The 21,625-nt window shown below is 37.3% G+C and overlaps 1 protein-coding gene across 1 annotated transcript in view; it reads right to left on the bottom strand.

The window, feature by feature from the left end:
• ramp1 (receptor activity modifying protein 1) overlaps positions 1-21,625 on the bottom strand; it is a gene marked incomplete at its 5' end in the record, with an annotated part of 36,678 nt that overhangs the window by 2,217 nt on the left and 12,836 nt on the right. The window lies entirely within an intron of this gene.

Genomic DNA, 21,625 nt, shown 5'->3' with positions numbered 1-21,625 from the left:
CAAAGATGTTTAAAAAGGAATTGTAGGGGACCAGCCAAGGACCCATCAAGGAAAGTGGAGAAATTTTGAATGACTACTAGAGTATATTTAAAATCAGGGCTGTCAGAATTAATACATTAATTGCACTTTATTAAAAAGACTTTCTATATATTTTTTAAACGCTTTTCAGACATAGGCCTGTTTGTTTGTAGAGATATCTGACCCAAACTAAACCGTAGTCAGCCATTTTGTGACAACCTGAGTTTAAAAAAAAAAAAAATTTAATTAAAGAATGAAAAAGAAGTTTTAGTTAGTATGTGACAGTTTTTGTCAATGAAGACCAAATGCGCAGTACCTGGGAAACGATATGTCTCCATTAAGATCGGATGAAATACGGAAGTGCTGCCGCCCAAAAAGTACGGTAATAGAAATAAATGAGTAAAACTTTTATGATGGACACTGAGGTATGCTGGTTATTAGTGGATCTCCCCTTTTTTCTATATGATTTTAATGGACAACTATTGGCAAACAATTGTGTTTAAAAAATAGGCTATTATGCTAATGCACCAAGTTGAAATATCTGCCTGAATCAAGAAAAGGTGCAGATAAAAGTCTGGGTCGAACTGGTTTTCAACTTTAATCTCCAATCTGATTTTTTCCCACGTCAGTTATTGTTATTAAAAACAAAATAAAAAGGAACGGCTAAAAAGCAAAGGCCAACTTTGTGACCAAATATGTAGTTATCTGATTGGTTCTAATATGTTTCCATCCCACTGATTTAATACTGCCCTGCAATTGCTCTGTACCTGCTGCTTTCCACACTGATATCCCCTGATTCGGTTTAAGTCAGTTTGACCGTGGCATTTATGGAAGAATGCCATAGAGAGAAATGGCAAAATAACGTCTGTTTGCAGTTTATCCATAAACCATGCAGGAAGCAAATATATTGACAGGGATCCTCTGATTATTTAAGATCAAACAAACTTGTTTGTACTATACTTCTCTACCTGGCTAAATTCTTTCAATACAGTTTACCCTAAACACAGAATCTCCTTTTGGAAAAATAGTGGATGCTAAATCTTGGACTTGTCATGTTTTTTCTTCTGTAGAGAAAAGAAAGTGGGTCAGAGTTGATGAGGAGATGAAAACATTTACATACAGGTCAACAAATTTTGTAAAAAAAATCTTTCAGAAACTGCGAATGATTTGAAACAAGGGAGGAGGTTCATCTCCCAGAAAGACAATATACCTAAACAAACAACCAGAGGAAAAGACTATTCATTTGTTAGTTTACACTTAACAGTTGTAAACTACATTCTTAGAATCTTACACAAACATTTAAAAATTTATATTCCCAAGTTTAAGATTTCACTTCAGTAAAAGTTAAATTTACTGGAGGTTTGTATAAGGGGACTGTATATAAATGTATACACAATTTGCTGATAAAATGTATATAATATTTTGATATGCAAATGTTTTTTCTTGCCATTATACAAATATTCAGTTCCCTCTGGTTCTCTAACACAATAAAATGCACTGAAGTTTGTTGCATCATTGTAGTCAAAGCTGCATTTACAATGATTAAAAAAATAGAAAAAAAAAATTCTATCCAACACATTATTCAAAGGAGGCAACAACACTCACGGTTTATTTAATGTTGTGGTACTAATGTATATCTTTGAGAACTGCAACATTTTTAGTTGAAATGCCAACAAGCATTACATGTGATTAGCCTTAATGAAAGGAATCCTTTGCAGACACTTGGCTTAAGCTTTATCTTATAGTAACGTGTTGGAAGAGTTCATTCTGTTTAGTTTTCAATTAAAAACACATTAAGGATGCATGGATTAAGGCACAAACATTTTCATCTATTGCTGATTATAAATGTACGGTGGCTGAGAAGTGCAAAACACATTTACAATTCAAAAACACATTACCAAATAAAAAACAAAATAACATTTGAAGAAACAAAATTATATTTTATGAAACAAATGTATTTTTGAAAAAAAAGTTTAAATTTTTAAAAATACATTTACATTTTAGCAAATTTACATCTAAAAAAAAATTGACGATTCGGAAACACTTGTACAAGTGCAAAGACAAAACTGCAAGCGGCAAAACACAGTTACATAGCCAAAAACAAATTAAGAAAAGACGGCTACACGGAAAGGGAATGTCCCAGTGGCCGGATGTGACGTCACGATTACCCTGACTTGTAGTACAAACAGCTTAATCTGTAGTCCTCCTGCTTTACGTGAAAAGACAGCGGCGATTTTAGATGGAAAAAATTGCACTGAAGCTGTTTTTCTTAAGTTTACGCTAACCGAACAATGTTTTGCCCTTATTGTGGTCTCTGGAACTTTTACGGGACACGGACCAGGTGGCAGGACCAAGCAGCAGTGTTGCAGCAGCTCCGGTGGTCCTGCCACCTGGTCCGTGTCCAGTAAAAGTTCCAGAGACCATCCGCACGAAGAACAAAATGGTGTAAATTGGCTGAAATTTGCTCCACAATAATAAAATCGCCGCTGTCTTTTCACGTAAAGCAGGAGGACTACAAATTGAGCTGTTTGTACTACAAGTCAGGGTAATCGTGACGTCACATCCGGCCACTGGGACATTCCCTTTCCGTGTAGCCGTCTTTTGTTAATTTGTTTTTGGCTATGTAAATGTGTTTTGCCGCTTGCAGTTTTGTCTTTGCACTTGTACAAGTGTTTCCGAACGGTCAATTTTTTTTAGATGTAAATTTGTTTCCCTATAATGTATTTTTTTTCCTCTAAAATGAAACTTTCTCTCACCTAAAATCTAACTTATTTAAAATGTGAATTTGTTTCCTAAAATGTAAATTTGTTTGCTAAAATGTAAATGTATTTTTAAAAATTAAAACTTTTTTTTCAAAAATACATTTGTTTTATAAAATATAATTTTGTTTCTTCAAATGTTATTTTGTTTTTTATTTGTTAATGTGTTTTTGAATTGTAAATGTGTTTTGCATTTCTCAGCCACCATATAAATGTCTATAAAACAATGCCAACTTGACAAAAAAAGATTGTTTTTTTTTTTTCAGATTACAAACCTTTATAAACCAACAAAAGAGAGTATTTTGATTTAAATAAAAAAGAAAGAATATGACATGTGCATGTGCTCCTTGCACATATTTTGATTCTTTCTTGGTACTCAGGTTTATTCATGTCATTACTGTATTTTCGCGACTATAAGGCGCATATAATCGTCTTTTTTTCCCTCAAAATGTACGGCGCACCCTATAGTGCGGTGCACCCTATGTGTGTTGTTACTGCGGACGTTGTTGAGACGACCATAAGAACGTTAAAGGGAGAAGTGTGGGCGTGGATTGTGTATAAAAGAACAGGTATGTGCTTTATGCAGAACATTGTTGTCTTAACAACCCTGAAAATGGCAACGAGACACGCCTATGAAGCACAGTTTAAACTGAAGGCTATGAGCTACGCAGAGGAACATGGAAATCGAGCAGCCACGAGAGAATTCAAGATTAATGAATCTATGGTTCGCAAGTGGAGGAAGATGGAAAACGAACTCCGACAGGTGGAGAAGACGCAGCTGAGTTTTCGTGGACATAAGGCGAGGTGGCCCGAGTTGGAGGAAAGACGCTGGATGGATGAGGAGATGATAAAAGAGTGGCTGAGGGAGGTGTATGTAAGGAGACCAGGTGGTTTTTTTCCACACATCCCCATCGCTGTTAATCTGTGACTCCATGCGTGCCCATCTCACAACCGATGTGAAAAACAAGGTGAAACAAATAAACGCTGTGCTCGCTGTTATTCCGGGAGGTCAAACAGAGGAACTCCAACCGCTCGACATCGGTGTGAACCGGCCGTTCAAAGTAAGGCTGCGAGCGGCGTGGGAGCGATAGATGACCGACGGAGACCACAGTTTCAGGATAAGTGGAAGGCAGTGCAGGGCAAGTTACGCCACAGTTTGCGGATGGATTGTAGATGCTTGGGCTAACGTGTCTGCTGGCACTGTTGTTCGAGCTTTCGCATTATTTCCGAGGAGAAGCTCGGCATGGAAAGTAACTCTGACAGCGAAGAAGGGGAAATTGGCATGTCTGATTTAGCACAGCTGTTTAATTCAGAAACAGAGGATGATGACTTCGATGGGTTTGATTAATACTTTGTAATAAATACATGAATAAAACACAAACCTACTCAGTTTTGCTCCCGCTCTATTTTTAAATACGCAGTAATGGTATTTAAACGTAGTAGAGGATATGTACCGGTATATAAAACCTGCCCTATAGTCCGGTGCGCCTTATGTGTGTGTTAAATACAGTAATGGCACACATAACTGAGACTGCGCCTTTTAGTACGGTGCGCCTTATGGTCGTGAAAATACAGTATATTACCTCTTGGTTGAAAGTGTGTGTGCTCTAGCTTTTGCTACAGTGAAAAGTAATTTTTGCAAGATATAGAATGTAGTAAGGACTAGACCTGCAACAGCAATTACATTGCAAAACGATTAATCTGTTGGCTACTTTTTCGATGAATCGACTGATAATCGGATAGCCAAAGGTTCCTACTGTAAAACAAGATTTTTGATGAAATTAAACCAGGTGAAACTAAAACTTTTCCACTTGAGGAGTTCTGTATAGAGCATATTGACAGACAAAATCATTTTTTGTATCTTAAATTTAAAATGTTTTTATATATATATATTAGTGCTGTCAAAATTATTGCGTTATTATCGCGTTAAAGCGAGGCCATTTTAATGGCGATAATTTTTTTAACGTGAGATTAACGCTATGTGGTTTTATGGTACAATTTTCCAAGTACATCCCGCTGCAGTCTGTGGGAAGGCGGGGCTATTTTCCCCAGAGCTCCTCAAGGAAAAAAGACGCTCATACACTGGGTAGCGCTAGTGCCTTTTCTTTAAGCCCCACCACCAACAAACAAGTTGAGTGTCTGGTAACTAGTAGCAACCTGAAATATGCTGAGAAAACAGATTACTGAGGTGAAATGGAATCTGCTATGGCACTCTTGCTGTCTGTGTACGCCACAGGTCAGTATCGCGTGTGTGTGTGTGTGTGTGTGTGGGTGGGTGTGTCTGTGTGTGGGTGGGTGGGTGTGTGTGTGTTCTCATTTTTGTTAAGAGGCTGAAAAGTAACTTTCTAGAGCATAGACTACCTCCATCTAGTGATGTCGGTCTATTGATTTTGATGTATTGATTGAAAATTGTTCATTATTACCTTGGTTAATTAACATCTAATGTTAACTCTACTACATTTTATAGCAGTAGGGTAAAATGCTTGTCTTTGTTCAAAAGACTGTATAAACTGTAAAGACTGTCTTTTACATCAGCCTGTTTTCAGGGCTTTTTTTTGGCTACATATTTGTTATTTTTTGCTACATGCCTCCCCATCTTCTTGCCATATGTTTCTATGGCATAAATCAGTGTCTCTGACCTGTTTTCATTAAAAAAAAAAAGAACATTGGCAAAAAACCTAGCCTGTATGTGTTTTTTGTATGTCATCAAGAGTATTTAAATGATTTTCAATCAGAAAAAAAATGTGCGATTAAAATGCGATTAATCGCGAGTTAACTTAGGCATTGATGCGATTAATCGCGATTAAAAAAATTTAATCGATTGACAGCACTAATATATATATATATTTTTTACAATTTTTTTGTTTCTGCATTGTTTATTTTATTTATTTATTTATTTTCCTACTTGCTTTGATTCTGTTTTATTTTCCTATATTTTAATCATGTAAAGCACTTTGCATTGTCTTAGTACTGAATTGTGTTATACAAATAAATTTGCCTTGCCTTATATTATTACTGCTCTAAGTCTGTTGCTTTGTCAGCTTACATATTACATATTTTAGATTCTTTATACTCCATTTAACAATTAACCGATTACTAAATTAGTGGACGATTATTTCAATAATCGGTTCATCACGATTAATCGGATTAACGGTTTCAGTCCTAGCAAGGACCCGCTGCTACTTATGAGTCCCAAAGCCTCAGCCCTGTTTTTGTTTGTTTCTGGGTTAGATTTGGGACTAAGGTGAGTTTGGTAGGACTAAGCACAGAGTTAGGGGATAGAAATGAATAAAAAAAAACAAAGTCCTTGTAAAGATATAAGAACCTAATATATGTATGAGTGTGGACGTGTTTTACCGACAATGTGGGTGCAGTATTTTGTAAAATATCCCACATGTGGGGACTTACAATACATATGGGGACATTCAACTGGTCCCCATATGGTTAAGTTCTGTCCTGTGAGTTGGAGTTAGGGTTAGGCCATATCAAATGAATGCAAGTCAATGCAATATCCCCATATGTTATGAAAACACAGCTGTGTGTTTGGGTGTGTGTATGTGGTTTCTACCTAATGACCAATGGACATTAGGCCCCCGGCCTGGATTGATCAGGTGTCTGTGGCCCAATTCACCTCAACCTTTTCAATCTGGTCTTAAATCCTCCAGTAGAAAAAAAATTCAATAGAAATTCAACTGGAATATACTTGATTATTACCAGAAGGAAATGAAATTTAATAACCTTAAGTATCTAAAATTGTATTTTGATCGAAAAACATTCAGCAGTGGTGATTAAACCAGCGAGCAATTATAAAACCACTAAGACTCTGAGTGCTTCGTATTTGTCCTCGTTAAAGGATAAAAACTCTATTACAAAGGTGAAAAAAATGTACTCGCAATGTAAATCTTAGTGAATTATTTTATGCTATAAAAAAACAAAATTCTGGAAACTTGTGATGCATTTAATTATGTACATACTATCAAATGAGAAACTATTAGTGTGTGTTTTCTATTTAAACTTTAAGTTGGTCTGAAAGGGTCCTGGTTTGTGGGTAATCGGGTTCTCTTTAATGCCTCTTAGTTTCCAATTGTTTTGTTAGTGCTTTCATTTTGTTGATTACATTCAAATGCTATGTTACTTTCTTTCCTGTTTCTCCAGGTCTGCCCTGTTAATTGTTTGTATTCAGTCAGAGCCATTAGGAAATCGGTTGATTCAGCCTATTGCCTGCACCTGTTCTTTGTTCTTTTTAAGCCCTCAGTTTCCTTTATTTTGTCACTGGGTTCTTTCGTTGCAGCTTATCTCCATGCTGGTGTTGCACCTCTTTGTTCTGTGAGTTTGTTTCTTCCTGAGCAAAATCTGCATCTTAACATGCTCCTCTTCAGCAGTTGTTTGCATTTTGGTCTAAAAGTCCAACATATTGGCAGGTCTTGCAAATAAGGTCTAGAAAGTCTACTGTCTCCTGATGTATTTTCCTCTTTGATCAGTGCTGTGCCGGTCTGTTGAGACTACTAATGACAGAAGGGAGTCATTGCTGTCTAGCTCCTCTCACTGTTGTCACACTAGTGTTAGGTCCAAGTTCCTCTGGATACTCGGCTGTAATTCACAGAGGGACATTCCTCCGGTCAACTTCACCAAAAACATCTGAGTACATGAAAATAAATGTTGCAGGATGATGACACAAAATATAGAAGTAAAAAAGCTACAAGGTTTAATTTCTAAAAACCTCTTTAAACCTAATAGATCAAATTTAATAAATTATGGTCATACATGTTAAATAAAATGCTATGTTGGCTGTACAATACTACCTGCTGAAAACTGGAACTCCACTTTAAAACATGATGCTCTGAATGTAATGAAAAAGAATGTAACATAATTCATACTAATTATAGGTTCATCCTTATTTCACCTTCCAAATTCTAATAAACTGGAACATTTGGAGTACGCAAGTCTTACCCTTGCATTGTATAAAGGACATAATTAGAAGTACAGAAACAGTGCTACGGGCATTTTATTTCTAAATTAATATAAACGATTATTTAAAAAAAGACCCAATGTAAAATTCATGTAAGATTAAAAACAAATACAACTGAATTAAAGCATTTCAGGAAAAAAAAAAAAATGAAGAAAAAACACCCAACTATAATGATGCAAAAAAAAAAGAGAGAAAGATGTGGTTATGATACATATAACCACGGTGTAAAAGATAAAGGACAAAGGAATGCGAATCAGGCAGACAAACTGCGTTTTGAATAGTTTGATCTGTTTACTGAAGAGCACAATGTGAATAAATAAAATAGGCATAATGAATAAATAAAAGAAGCACCCAGAAAAAGCTTTCTGTGGAATCAACAACTGACTCGGGACTATTTCCTTACAGCGCTCAGAGACACTCAGACAAACTAGCTAAAGAGGACAAGGAAAAGGATGTTTGCAGATAGATGTGGAATTTATGTGAAAATAATGATGTCCTATAAGAAGAACTACAGCATTTATCATTGCAAGGTGTTGGTGTGTAGGGTTATTCACAGCGACAGGCAACAGACATCATTATCTCTGTGCAGCATAAACAAGAAAACCATTATTGTCAAATAATTTCCATTCAGGTGCATTACATACATTTTATACTTTAGCTAAAATAAAATAAAATAAACAGTATGCACCCCTTAGAGTCACATTTTTCCTGTTAAGTGATTAAAATGCCACTGGGGAAAGGCCTTTGCAGAATATAACCACATATTCTTGTTGTTTTGTATGATACTGCCCTGCCTGTAACCTTAGAGTCAAAATAAATGTTAAAAGCAGATTAAATTCAGTCTGTTAAACCTCTCTTTAAAATTACAGACAGACAGGCAAATATCTCTGGGGTCTCACCATGCTGTTAGGCGGCGTTTAGACTGACTATCCCTGCGTAAAAAAACACACTGAACTCCTGCTTTGACATCACAGCAGGTGTACTAACGTAGAGTAAAAGCAAAACATTTTCAAAAAAGAATAACTCAGATCTCTCCGTTTTTCTCTGCTGGGTAACAAATGCCATCTGTAGAATTCAATTTAGACCTGTAGTAGAGTTGGTTTCTAGAACCTCGTCATTTGAAAAGCAGCTGCTTTCAATATCTACAGTTTTTAGTGGATTTTCTGCTGGGCAAAGACTGCTCTGGAGAACTAGGAGATACTACGCACACACAATTGAACAATTCAACAGTAGAATCCACAGTAAAATCAAAACAGAATCCGAAGACAGGTCAGGTAAACAGATCAGATAGGGGCAGGCAGGCTAAAATGTCCAAATACAGAAACGGGTCAGGATCAGACAATCAGAACACTATTAGAAACGCTAGGGAACTCTCAACACCAAAGGCTCAAGAATAATCTGGCACTGATGACTCGGAGCAAGCAGCTTAAATAGAGGCAGGAGCAGGTGGATCAGATGAGTAATAATGAGAAACCGGGCAGATCGTGACAATTGGGACCCCCCCCCCCCCCCCCCCCCCCCCCGATTTATTTACTATTCTTTCAGCTTCTCTGTATGACACTCTGTCCTATCTACACCTAAAGCAGACTAAGCACACCACAGAGATGGGCAAGAATCTGCAGACAAACAGTCTCCTTGTTACTGTAAATTTTATTATAAAGGCTGAAAAACAAATTAAGTTTTGACATAAAATCAGTGACACCAGTTCAACAACTTGTTAAGGAGTTGATTTCAGTCAGGCACACTGACCACAACAAATCTAAATGTGAATTGCTGAATTGATATTTGGCTATTTGGATTAAAATATTTAAATTCTCAGTCGTCCGGGCATACTGTTAATCTACAAAAGGTAAAAAACAAACAAACAAATAAATAAAAATGGTCATTAGATCTTGTAATTGAGGATATTTTGTTTCAGCGGATCCTGTCAGACTTAAAAAGGTAAATCTTTTACGGTCAAATCACTACACTTCCTTACACTGCAACTGACAAAGATTTAATTTTAATTCTTCATGTTTTAATTTCATGTCAATAATCAGGATTTCCTGCTTTCTGGAAAGGACAGAAGCCACCTAACAGTCTTCTTTTTTTTTTTTTTAAATCAGCCCTTAGGGACATTCCTCTAATTATTTTCAACATAAACAATATGCTAATTGTTCTTTTAGTTATCATAATAAAGTGGAACATCTGATAAGATAAAGCCTAAGAGAAAACTGGGTCAGGAGGCATAAGTATTTTGTCAGAGGCAGTAACAGGAGAATTAAAGATTCATGTAATTTCACACATGAATGCCGATCAACAAAGGTTTTCCAGTTTCCAGTTTGTGTACATGACCTGACTTGACTGTTCCGCTTCCCATCCCTGTAGAAAGGAACCACTTCCTGGTCACTTTTATTCATAACTTCAAACTACACTGAAAAAAATAATGCAACCGTTTTTGGCATTTATTTAATCATATTTAGTAACTTTAAAAAAATTGTTTCATGTTAGCAGGGTACGATATAAAACTATTAAGGTAAATTAAAATATAATTAAGTAATTGCCAAAAGCGGTTGCATAATTTATTTAGTGTATATAGCTATATTTCAGAGTTTGGAATCCATCCAGTTATTTAATACCAAGAATCTATTATTGCTGTTGCTGCTGGTAATTAGGTAATTGTGGGTTCATAAATGAATGTAATGCTACAGAGAAGAGCTGACAGCAAAAATATCTTTAGCAACAAAGAATAAAGCCAATAATCTCTATTTTGATGGAATTACTCAATGTATTTCTCAATTGTACATCATTGACAGTATTTCTCTTGTTTCTCGCTTATAACAAGTCAAAATTATATATGAGGTAAATATATCCCATTTTCTATATATAACCCCCTAATGTAAAATAACACAAACTTTTCAAAGTTTAAGAAGAATACTTCTTCACTTAGCATTAAAAGGATTCTGTAAGAAATACACTTTCCTTGCCTGACCGAAACACATTTTTTCCCAGTGACTAACTGTATTCTTACTTGATTAAAGAGCGTACTCATAATGTTTGTCAGAGTTATCTACACTTTCATATTCCTGGTGATATTAATATATTCTGAGAAAAAGCTGTAGGAGGATATTTCAAACTCCAACACTTGTTTTATTCAGTTTAATATTACACAGAAAGATAAGGTACAGTAGCAGATTCTTACAGCATGTGCGGTTTATCAGCCTTGCTTACTTTAGCTTATCCTTCACAGTTCACTATTTAATCACATTTTCATTTGAATTTCCCCTTTTCATTTTATGAAAAGCAGAATATTACTGTATGCTAGAAGATGGTGCCTTTGGAAAAACTCTTCAAATATTGCACATTTTTCATGGTGTTACATTACAACCAAAAACTTTCATGAACATTTGTTGTAATAATGGTTTTTCAGTGAAAGGTCAATACATTTTGAATAAAAGCCAAAGTGACATCATATCACTGACATAAAAATAGGAAGAGAGAGCCTTTTCTTTTTATATTTGGCATAGTTTCCCAGCATTTTTTTTGGGATTAAATTTATGGGTGTCAGGTTGAGTGGAGGTTTCTAGAGAACCCAAATGCAGAGATGGAAGCTGTGGTGATTTCTTGTAGATTTGATATGCAAATGGTGGTAACAGAAGGAAACTATATAAAACATATAGTATATAAATATACAGGTGCTGGTCATAAAATTAGAATATCATGAAAAAGTAGATTGATTTCAGTAATTCCATTTAAAAAGTGAAACTTGTATATTATATTCATACATTACATACAAACTCATATATTTCAGATGTTTATTTTGTTTAATTTTGATGATTACAAATGACAACAAATGAAAATCTCAAATTCATCATATCAGAAAATTAGAATATTGTGAAAAGGTTCAAAATTGATGGCCCCTGGTGCCACACTCTAATCAGCTAATTAACTCAAACCACCTGCAAAAGCCTTTAAATGGTCTTTCAGTCTAGTTCTATAGGCTACACAATCATGGGGAAGACTGCTGACTTGACAGTTGTCCAAAAGACGACCATCGACACCTTGCACAAGGAGGGCAAGACACAAAAGGTCATCGCTAAAGAGGCTGGCTGTTCACAGAGCTCAGTGTCCAAGCACATTAATAGAGAGGCGAAGGGAAGGAAAAGATGTGGTCGAAAAAGGTGTACAAGCAAGAGAGATAACCGCACCCTGGAGAGGATTGTGAAACAAAACCCATTCAAAAATGTGGGGGAGATTCACAAAGAGTGGACTGCAGCTGGAGTTAGTGCTTCAAGAACCACCACACACAGACGTATGAAAGACATGGGTTTCTGCTGTCGCATTCCTTGTGTCAAGCCACTCTTGAACCACAGACAGCGTCAGAAGCGTCTTGCCTGGGCTAAAGAGAAACAGGACTGGACTGCTGGTGAGTGGTCCAAAGTCATGTTCTCTGATTAAAGTAAATTTTGCATTTCCTTTGGAAATCAAGGTCCCAGAGTCTGGAGGAAAAGAAGAGAGGCACTTCATCCACGTTGCTTGAAGTCCAGTGTAAAGTTTCCACAGTCAGTGATGGTTTGGGGTGCCATGTCATCTGCTGGTGTTGGTCCATTGTGTTTTCTGAGGTCCAGGGTCAACGCAGCCACATACCAGGAAGTTTTAGAGCACTTCATGCTTCCTGCAGCTGACCAACTTTTTGGAGATGCAGATTTCATTTTCCAACAGGACTTGGCACCTGCACACAGTGCCAAAGCTACCAGTACCTGGTTGAAGGACCATGGTATCCCTGTTCTTAATTGGCCAGCAAACTCTCCTGACCTTAACCCCATAGAAAATCTATGGGGTATTGTGAAGAAGAAGATGCAATACACCAGACCCAACAATTCAGAAGAGCTAAAAGCCACTATTAGAGCAACCTGGGCTATCATAACACCTGAGCAGTGCCACAGACTGATCGACTCCATGCCACGCCGCATTGCTGCAGTAATACAGGCCAAAGGAGGCCCAACTAAATACTGAGTGCTGTACATGCTCATACTTTTCATGTTCATACTTTTCAGTTGGCCAACATTTCTATAAATCCTTTGTTTTTATTGGTCTTCAGTAATATTCTAATTTTCTGATATGATGAATTTGAGATTTTCATTTGTTGTCATTTGTAATCATCAAAATTAAACCAAATAAACATCTGAAATATATGAGTTTGTATGTAATGTATGAATATAATATACAAGTTTCACTTTTTAAATGGAATTACTGAAATCAATCTACTTTTTCATGATATTCTAATTTTATGACCAGCACCTGTATAGTATATAACTAAATAAAATACAGAAAAAAAAATCCAGGAAACACCAGAGAAAACACACATGAGGAGCCAAGAAATGAAAAGGAACCAGCAAACAGTAACAAAAGAGGAGGAGTATATATGTCAAGCAGAACAAAGACTGGGGTAATTCACTGATTGGGAGCAGCTGCTGACAAACGAGTCTAGAAGGGAGCTAGGGGAAGGAGACTGACACAAGAGGGCAACAGAGGGTAAAAAAGAAAAACATAGAAGGCAAATACAACCAGAAAACAACACAAAATGGAAATGAAACATACGGACATTCAAAAACAAAACTTAAACAAACCAAAAAGTCCATGCCAGATATTGGCATACAAGTATAAGGGGACAGTTTTCGACTCTCAAACAAAACGTTGTCAGTTTAAAAGAGTTTAAAAGCCTAAATTGTTCAGTAAAATCAGAAGAAAATGAACAATGACGCATAAATCACTTAATTGAAATCAACATTGCATCTGCACCTTTCTTTACCTGTCCTCTTTAGATTGCATCCATCCATCCATCCATCCATCCATCCATCCATCCATCCATCCATCCATCCATCCATCCATCCATCCATCCATCCATCCATCCATCCATCCATCCATCCATCCATCCATCCATCCATCCCAATGAGTGGATTTCCAAGCCCTCCAATGGTCAAAAATTAAAGGCTCCTCCAAAGAGAAGGGTGCTAAAAAAACGCCAAATATAAGCTCTAAACCCCTTAGATGACACTTTCCTCATATTGTGAAGTGGCAGCTCTACTCCGAACTCTATAGAAAGCATAGTTAAGAGAAAGGTTTCTAATCAAGAAATGTTTAGGGTCAAAATAGAGACTGCTTTGCTATTCAGCTCAACCCTTCTTTCCCTTTCACAGACCAGAGCAGCTTACATCACCACAGAAAAAGCCCTAATCTGTCCGTCCACTGCTCCATCATACAGTCCCTAATTTGAGCAGGACTTCAAACTGACCCCTGACTTCATGTGAGCAATCCAGTCTTTTTTAAGGTAGGAATCATGGCATTAGCTTTTAATCATCCCATTGCATGATGAAGATCATAGTTTAAAGATACAGTAGCATCATGTACAAAAACAAAAATGAGACATAGATATTCCCAAACCATACGCCACTCTATCCACAAGTATACACCAGGGAATAATTAACAACAATAACAGGATAGTGATAGGGTTATTTCTTTCAAGTCTATGCTGTATTACCTATGGTAACAAAAACTATGTCAGCGCTCTTTACCAATACAAAAAATGAAAAAGTCTAATCAAGTCCCCAAGTGGACTATCACCCAGAAACACTCCTTCATTACTTGCATTGACAGCATAGAGGGTTTATCCATGGCTGCCTGGAGAGATCCGCTTAAAGAATAAAAGGAGAGAAACCTATATCTTAAACCAAGGAAATCACACAAAAACTAGGCCAGACTGTCACTGCTGAGCAAATCAAATAAAATTTTCTTCATATTGGTACTTTGGTATTCTGCTTACTTCTGCAACTGTTTTTCAGTGTGTGTGTCTTTTTGTCATTTTCCCTCCAGCATCAAAACAAAAGTTCTGAAATCCTGCATGTGATAACGCTCTGCTCCAGTTTTCTCATGTGATGAAGCAGTTTGTTTTTCGTTATCTTAGCACCCTTGCTGCACACTATGAAATGATTTTTCTTAATTACCAAGACAGCTCAAAGCGGAAGAACATGGAGAGCAAGCAAGAGCTCCTTCTGGTGAGGGTTCACCAATGTAAATATCCAGAGACATGGTGTGATTAAGCTTTTAAAGATTTAAGCTATTGCCTTTAATATTGGCTTGCATGTTAAAATCCCTCACTATAATTACTCTGTTTGGGATTTAACACCAAATCAGATAGAAGGTCTAAAAACTGATGGAAACATGAGAGTAAAGACCTTGTGGATGAGACAAAGTTGCTAAGAGAAGAGGTTTTGTTACGTTGCCATTTGGATAGGGGGGATTAAGGGTTAAATGTTAAAAGGAATTGTAACCATTAAGTGGCTTAGGACTAATTAATAAATCAGACTGAACAAATGTTTTTATTCCTCCTCCTTTGCCGGAATTTCTGGGCATGTGAAAGTATTAATATCTGGAGGGAGTAGCTTTATTTATCCTGGCATAATCCTCTTATTGCAGCCAGGTTTCAGTTATATAACATAAATCAATCTGATTAGCACATATAACGTCATTAACTAACAGGCTATTTAAAGATAGATATGTTATGTTTAATAAACCATATTTTATTGTTTTAACTTTTTTCTAAGTAGAGTAATTTTAATTTTCAAAATGGCCTTTAAGAATTTTTTGTATTTATTGTATTCTGGCCATAGGGAAGACACTATCTGAAAGGGGTAATTGGAAACCCTGCATCCTGCTCTACACTCTGATTGTCATTACAATTACATCAGATGCTAATTACTCAAGAAGTTCAAACATACAACGGTAAAAAAAGTTTTTACACAGAAAAATAAAAGAGATTTGGAATGTTGTCACAGTCTTGGTTCTGTTATGTTTTCTTTTGAGTATTCAGTTTTACTACGCTCCATGTTTTCTAGTTTTAGTGGTCTAATTCTTATTTTGTTGTGTTCTCTGGTTATTTTTCAGTTTTCAGGTTTTTATTTGTTGCCCTCTGTTGCCCTCTTGCGTTCTCCTTTTTCCCTAGCTCCTTTCCACTCTGCTATTTTCGCACCTGCTCCCAATCTTCTCGTTAGTCCTCTCTTTGTTCAGTCTCCCATAATTAACCCCTTGTGCAGTTCCTCAGGGCTGGTTCCTCGTCTAACTTCGACCTACACCATCTTACCAAGTCTTTCCTCATCATGGTTGTTTTCCCCTGATGTCCCCATGATTTTGGGTTTGTTAAACTTTTTTCTTGTTGGATTATTTGGATTTTTGGATTCTTGCCTCTGTTCTCTGTTTAAAGTTCATCAAATCATCAAGAAACTCACCTCTGCCTCCCTGCCTCTGCATTTGGGTTCTCAAACCACAACCAAATCCTGACAAATGTGTCTTAAATATTAATGTCCTGTTAATGTTTTTAATTTCACTCCCATTGAGAACAAGTGAGTAAATGTAAAGCTTGCATTCCCAAAAAAAAGCAAAAAAAAACCCCAAAACACTAGGCTTTGAAGACGTTTCACTTCCCATCAAGGAAGCTTTTAAAATTCAAAAACGTCTGGATTAGCGTGAAGTTCCAAGCTTTATAGAGTGCCAAATAAAGCCTTATTATGGATTCGAAAACATTAGTAATGGGGAGTTGTTGAGGTCGTTCTTGGCCTGCAATAACCGATTCTGGTCTATGCCTCTGAAAAGAGAGTTATTAGGGTCATTGATGGCCTGGCTGACCAGGCGAGATGTTTGGGTCCCCTGCTTGGCGATGAGGATTATGATAGCGGAAGGAATCAACTCTATAGCTGCGTTGTAGGTTTTTGAGAGCTGGAACGTGAGACCACCTCCTTGGTTTAAGGTTAATTTTTTTCTATTTTAACTTAAATGGCTTCCTTGTGTAAAGATTGCAGTTTTGTAAATTTTTAGCAAAATGTTATGTTATCAACACATTTTTAGTAATTAGCTGTTGGTGCACTTCTATTAGACTTCTTTTAGACTACTACACATTTTATTAGGTTACAACCAAGAGTCTGGATGTAACATGACAAAACGTGAGGCAGTTCATCAACAAAAAACAAAAAAAAACAAAAGTGAGGAATTAAACAAAAGCACACAAAAAAAACAAAAAAAAGAATAAAATCATTATTAGTGTTCAAACCCAGCAAAAAAACATAAAAATAAATATGGTAGTATTGAGAGGTCTGTGTTTTTGTTTAAATATACTGTATTACTGAAAGTAACAAAGTGGTTAAACAAAGAGGTTAATAGGGGAAAAAAACAGATAAAAAGGTCCACAGCTAAATGGAGTTACAGTTTAAAGAAAGCCAACCATCTCTTTGTGCAGCAAGTCTATGAATGAATGTTTGCTTTATTAATGACAAGACTGATGGAAGGCTACATTTTGGAAACAAAACATTAGTTTGTATCTTCCGAGGAAATCTGACTCCATTAGATTCAGCTTGAAATTAGATTTGAACAATAAAGAAAATACTTCACATTGTGCAAGAGATTTAAAAGATTTGTATAGAGAGATTAAAATGTTCTGTGTTATTTTTAAACATTATTGAACAAAGGAATGCAGCTTTCTGGGCGCAAGATGTAATGATCTTGTACGGAATGTGTTCCAGTAAAATTCATATTTTCAAAAGGAAACTAAGTTTCTGATTTTCAGTAATTAATAGACATTATTCGAGCTTTCTGTCAATCTATCTATATCTGTTTATCTGATTCTTGTCCTAATATTATCAGAGATTTATTGCGTAACAGCTCAAGTGTGGGCAAAGCTAGACATTATCCACTCATTAGTTATAAAAACATGCAGCAATCCATTTCTAATCACCGGGTAATCAGCCTCTCAATTTAAACAGCTCCACAGGGACAAGGTTTCTGTAAGCTTTCAAACAAGCTCAAGCTCACTAGATGTTTCCTGGCCCAGCTATGCAAGTAACCTGATATGAATTCACTAACCGAAAGCATGCATGACTGATTAACCAAAGTACCACTTAACAATAACACAGCCTGAAAACCTTGTGTAAAACAAGGAGTGGAGCTATTTTTAAACTGAAAGCCTGAAGCTTTAAGCACTACGGACCACAGCCAAGGAGGCAATAAGTATCACAAAAAAAATAAATAAATAAAAATAAATTCCATTTAAACTGAATTTTTGGGGGGTTTTTTTAAACTGTGTGTAGGTCTGTAGCCAATGTTCATATGCTGACTAAGGACTTTAAGAAATAATGATCATCTGAGCAAGATAACCATTTACAATGCCAGAAACTCTCATTAGAAATTGTTTTTTTTCTAGGTTTATATATTTCTATATGGAAATTTCCATATATTGCTGAAAAGAACCAAGTTAATTTCCATATATTTATATAAATAATAAAACAATCTATAACATGTCATTTGAAATATTTGAAGGGATTACGTGCTGGACTATCAATCAATGGTGCTCTCCAGCTCTTTTCATGTCATTGACCAGCTCCTCCCATGAAGTTTTGGGCTTATTTCTCCCTTTTATTAAGATCATTGAGACCCAATGAGGTGAGATCTTGCATGGAGCCCCAGTCTTATTCAGTTATATTTTTACCATCTTCCATTTTCTAATGTTTGCTCCAAAAATTGACCTTTTTTCACCAAGCTGCTTGGCAATTTCCAGCCTTGTGGAGCTGTACAATTTTGTCTCAAGTTTATTTGTACAGCTCTTTGGCCTTGGCCATTTAGCAGTTGGATTCTTACTAATTGTATAAACTGAGTGGAGGTTAAAAGTTTTGAAGGCAGACTAACATGTCTTTGGGGGTCAGATTTCTAGCTGATAGACAGGTTTTCAAATACTTATTTGCAGCTGTATCATACAAATAAAATTTCAATTACAATTTCAGACCTCTCCGTGATTTCTAAGTGGAAGAACTTACAAAATAGCCTCAATTCCTCACTCTATATTGTAACTAGGGGATTTTATTAAATTATTAATCCATTTTGAAGTTAATGGCAAAGTAAACTACAATATGCTGAGTTGTGTTGAAAACCCCTTTTCCAAAAAAAAAGAAGAAACTGACTGTTAAGCATCAGTTCAAAACCAGAAGGTCAATTACTTCAGAAAAAGTCATGACCTTCATAATTTTTATTAGTTTCAGTCACCATATCTAACATCAAATGTCAAGATCAAACTGGCTCTCATGACAACTGCCTCAAGACATCAAGATAAAGACTTATCACTGCTGCAGACAAGAAATTCATGTATGGAAGTTATATATGAAAGAAACCCGTAGATCAAAGTCAGTAGGAATTCAAGTAGACATTTCAAAACATCAGCTCTTCAGGAGCGAACTGCTAAAATTCGGCTTTCATTGTTTCCTTTGCTCCTTAGAAAGATGGATGGGGAAAAAAAGAACAGCTGCAGCCAAGGATCCTCAACAAAACACATGTAATACAGCAAAGATCTGGATTTTCATCTGACAACTAATAATTTAGGACTTTATGTGTCAATCATGCTGATTTTTGCATTAGATGACTTAATACATAAAACACTAAAGAGTATCCATAGTTAAATTGGCAAGGACTTAGATAGGGTGGTGAAGTCATAGAAAAGTCATGACCCCCTAAAAAAATCAGCAAATCAGAATCTGAAAACTCTTAATATATGAATAGTAAATGTTGAAAATAAACACAAGAATATTGTTTATTGGGGGCAATTAAGGACAACAAACTGACCCATTATTGTTTTTTTTTTCTTTATATGGCAGTGCTGGGCCTTTCTTTTCAATGAGTTCATCATATATAATTTAATCTCACTATCTACCGCAGCAAACGTCTACTGAAAAAAGGTTAAAGTTCACCATATTCCTACTTTAATCTGATCTGAGATCTGATAATGGGAGTAGCAGGTCCAGTAGGGAAAAAGCCATATTGAAAAACAAAATTACGTTAAAAAAATCAGATTTTATAATTGAAATATAAAGATAAGTAGATAAATACTTTCAAAATGAAACTCATTCAACAAACAAAGTAATTCAAAAACACAATTCATTAATAATATATAAGTATCAATAAATGTTTATTACTTCATGGTTTTATTTTGGTTTTCTAGTTTTAGAATTTTGTCCTAAATTTGTTTATTGTTGTATCATATAACTGTAATTTATATAATATTTTATTAATATCATACATTGCTTTAAAAATTACAAAACGAAGTCTGATTAATCTATATATTGTAGCATTAATGGGTTGCTATAGCAATAACTATCCAGAGATGACTTCAGTTTAGCGATAGCTTCCGTGCCCCGTACACCGCACGACTCCGGAAGGCTTCCTCTTTTATTGAACACATCCACTTTCTGTACAACCAGGAAAGGTCATTAATGGACATATCTTCCAGACTCATGGTGGGACAAAGAATACTTCAAATTATAACAGCAACTAATGATACAACAGACACAAGAACAGTAACAAATAAACATGTAACTTAATAACCTGGAAAGAGTGAAATAACATTAACTGGCAGCTTCTAAAACTGAACATGCTGCCCAGTGCATGCTGGGAAAACTAGCCTCTGCTGCCCCAACACACTACATAGCCCCCACCTAGGTGGTTAGCTGTCCCCAGCAACCCACGTGTCCACAACAAAGTCTCTGAGGTGTTGGGGAAGTCGGCGTTGCCGACCTGGCCTAACAGTTTCTTTGCTAGTTCCAGGTGGTGGAGTAAGGACATGGGACTGGTCCTGAGCCCCTGACCCTCCCATCGGCTTTGACAAAGGCTGATAAGGTGCTAGTCGGTCCCTATGGAGCACCACCACCCGACTTCGCTTGATCAGTCGTACTCGGTAGACAACGTCCGACAGTCTCTCAAGCACAGTGCAGGGGCCAATCCATTGACTCATCAGCTTGGGGGACAATCCCTTTTTGCGTTCTGGGCTGTAAACCCAGACCTGTGCACCAGGTGCAAAGTCCTCCCCTTTACAGCGAGAATCGTAAGCCCGCTTCTGTCGAGACCCAGCAGCTGTCAGGGCCTCCTGTCAGTTCATGCACCAAGCGAAGCCGTTCCTTCAAGTTGATGAGGTAATCCAAGCCTGGCCCTCCCCCAACCTCTGGTTCTGGGGGCGCGCCAAACACCAAATCCACAGGAGTGCGGAGCTCATGTCCAAACATAAGAGCCGCGGGGGTGCACTTAGTGGACTCCTGGACCGCCGTTCGATACGCCCACAACACCAAGGGCAAGTGCAGGTCCCAGTCTCGCTGCTGGCAACTGGTCAGGATAGCAAGCTGGGTGGCCAAGGTGCGGTTGAAGCGTTCCACCAACCCGTCACTTTGTGGGTGTAATGGTGTAGTGCGAGTCTTCTTGATGCCCAACCGTTGGCAAACTGCTTTTAACACTTCAGCCTCAAAGTTCCGTCCTTGGTCACTGTGTAACTCCTCTGGCACCCCGAACCGGCAGAACATCTCATTGACCAGGCACTCAGCAGTGGTGGCAGCACTCTGGTCCGGAACAGCATATGCCTCAGGCCACTTTGTGAAGTAGTCCATGACCACAATTACGTAGCGGTTCCCTTTGTCGGTGGTGGGAAAGGGACCAAGGATGTCGACCCCCACACGCTCCATTGGAGCTCCCACTTGGTACTGCTGCATGGGGGCATGTGAGCACCGAGTTGGACCCTTCCGGGCAGTGCAGGAGTCACACTGATGAACATACAGTTCTACATCCTGCCGACACCCTGGCCAGTAAAAGCGGGCCCGGAGCCGGTGCAAGGTCTTAGCAACCCCAAAGTGGCCTGCCCCCACCGAGCCATGGACCAGTTGGAGGACCTTGGGGCGAAGCTGGCATGGCACCAGGAGCTTGAAGATGTCACGGGCTCCCCTGGGGGCTTGCCAATGGCGGTAGAGAAGACCATCCTTAATGGTAAGGCTATGCCACTGGCCGTAGAGAGACTTTGTCTCAGGATCTAATGCAGAGACTGCTG

The sequence above is a fragment of the Cyprinodon tularosa genome, unplaced genomic scaffold (assembly GCF_016077235.1).
Source record: "Cyprinodon tularosa strain WSP-4 unplaced genomic scaffold, ASM1607723v1 ctg551, whole genome shotgun sequence".
NCBI lineage: Eukaryota > Metazoa > Chordata > Actinopteri > Cyprinodontiformes > Cyprinodontidae > Cyprinodon > Cyprinodon tularosa.
This window is presented reverse-complemented; position numbering and strand designations above follow the sequence as displayed.